Here is a 2,687-nt window from a genome sequence, read left to right as displayed (position 1 = left end):
AATGCCTTGTAGCAGTAGGTCACTGTGGAAACAAGTGTGATGTCGTGTAGAGCGCAGTATCACTGAGGTGGGGATGAAACAGCAGGGTAGATAAACCTTTGTAAAACATCTTATACTCATGCCAATATTCTTTATTTAAAAAAAAAAAGATGAAGAAAGCAGAATATAATTGACAAAGGTGAAACTGTATTTAAAAAGGGAATAGTTTTCTAAATTATCCACAAGGCCTCATTTGTGCTTTAAAAGATTCAATTCAATTAAAGATAATCAGGCCAAAGGGACATGTACTAGTCATTTCATTATCAAAATAATTTTTAAAGGGAATTTCATGGCTCCTATTTATAAATCTTCCCTGTTGATTTTAAACTTTTATAATGATTTCCTTATTTTAAAAAAAGGAAATTATTTTCCATAGCTTTTTATTGTGAGAACCCATGCAAATTATAAAGGAAACTGATGGCACAGGCAACTTAAAAGCAACATATGCACAAAGGTGTCAAATACACAGTATATAAATGGCTTTGGATGCCACTGTCAATCAAACAAGATACCTCATGCTATTCAAAAACCCAACACCCTAGCACACACCCTGGTAGGTGATGTGACTGGATTCTACATTTCCAGGGATGAAACAAACCACTTTCAAATGGAGACAACAACACATTAAAATAAAATTAATAAAATCAAGTGATGCTTCTACGTGAGGACAGAAGGCTATGTGTTGGGTCCTTGTTTGCTGCATCATCCCCTTGCCAGTGCTGATGGTGAGTACTTCAATGGGGCATTTTCCATGCTGTGGGGAGGGCAGAGCACTAACCTCCATTTAGCTTTGAAGGGTGCCACAGTGCTGCTCTGCGTTGGAATTGTTTCTCAACTCCCCTGTGACAGCCCAAGGGCTGCCTTCACGCAGACCTGATTGATTGATACATGTGGTAACTCCACCAAATACACCCTACCTGGCTTTGCAAGCTTTTTACCTAAGGTCTACCCAACACATTTAATAATTTTACAGTTTAATGTTGCAAATCAACTTTGCAAACCAGCTACAGGGCAAGCAGAGCATGGTTTGTCTAACCTGTCTCTTCAATAGCTTGAAGTCCAAAAGTGAAATTATGCCCCATAAACATTTGTGTTATTTAACAGACTGTAGGTTTCTGAATGTAGATGAAGTCCTTAATAGCAGTATCATGTTAGAATGACTGTGAGTTTTTTAATCTTTTAACAATATTAACACTCAACTGAAAAAAGCAAATCTTAAAAAGTATGTTTATAGGACACCTAATACAACAGCCAACCAGCTGATAATATTCAGACCATACAAGTATCTTTTTTCCAAGAAAGCTGTTAGGTGTTCTACCTAATTGTATTTAGGAATTGCTACTGAGCCCAACTTTTTAGTTTTTAGAATTATTGTACAATTCAGCAACTCTTAGTCTAGATAATATGTCTTTCTGCAACATCTGACCAGCTGTAGAATGCTGGGCTACACACATATATGTATAATAAAAAAATAAAGTTTGACATACAGTAAACACAGGCTGTTGCTACATTGTTTGCACTCCATTCATCAGGAGATTTACGATATATGACCTCATTTATCAAATGTGCCTGTTCTTCAGACCCCATGATGTGTAGGAGGAGGGTTAGAGATGGGAAACGGCAGTCTGAGAAGCGCCTGTGACTTGTCCAAGCTGAGAGCAAAGCAAAGGATGCTGTTTTCATTGCTCCTCAAATCTCAACCAAGCAGCTCCTCAGGGGAACAGCACCCGCAGTTCTGCTCATGCTCTGCAGTAGGCACTCTGCCTTTTTTTTTTGTTTCCACCCCAAAACCATGGCTACACCACTTTGGTTTGGAAATGCAAAGGTTGTGGTTTTTCCAAGACACTTACTATTCTTTACAGTGCATGCAAAACCAATAAAACAAAAAAACACAGCCCAAGAACAAACCAGCTAGATGTTTTGCAAAGCTTTAACTGAAAAAACATGTGACATTGGGATACAGAACTATCCTCCTGCCTCAGCAACGCAAATTCCAGTCCTTAAACCCAGGTTCAAACTGTACCCTGACTTCCACGTTTAGGGAGGTTTAGGTGCCATTTACATTTTCCTGGTAAAATGTTCATCATAGTGACTGAAAAGGAATACCACCACTTTTTCAGACAGTCACAGGGATCAGAAATGAAATACGCTTCTGTGAGAACCAGAACCAGAACTCAAGAGTTTTGTACATTTTTCTCCCCTGCCCTCTCAGACTTGATATTTAAAGACGACTCGTGTTCGAAGCAAAACTTTTTCTAAGTAGGATATGCAAGACCTCCCTCTCTGCCAATAAAGAGGCATTCATGGTGAAATCTTCGTCTCGGGACACTTGAATCAATCTGTAGCCCCTCTCAGCAGTGTATTTTCGTAAAACATTTATTTTCTCTTTCTCTGTCCAATGAGATGAATTGGCCAAAGGACTCTAAAGCTGCAAGTGGCAATATACAGAAAGGCACACGGACTCCATAATAAAGTAATTTGATCTTCTCTAGGTTGAAAGTGTCCTCCTAGGTTTTTGTGTATAGCCTCCATGTTTAGTATAATAGTTTAGAATAATCTACACAGAAACTGTTTTCTTGGTATTTAATCTAAATTATCTCTCATGCCACTATATAATTTCTGCTGCTATTCTTTAACACCCTCTAATT

Source organism: Phaethon lepturus, unplaced genomic scaffold (genome assembly GCF_000687285.1).
Source record: "Phaethon lepturus isolate BGI_N335 unplaced genomic scaffold, ASM68728v1 scaffold12357, whole genome shotgun sequence".
In the NCBI taxonomy this organism is placed as follows: domain Eukaryota; kingdom Metazoa; phylum Chordata; class Aves; order Phaethontiformes; family Phaethontidae; genus Phaethon; species Phaethon lepturus.
The sequence above is the reverse complement of the archived record's forward strand: the minus strand, read 5'-3'. Positions refer to the sequence as shown.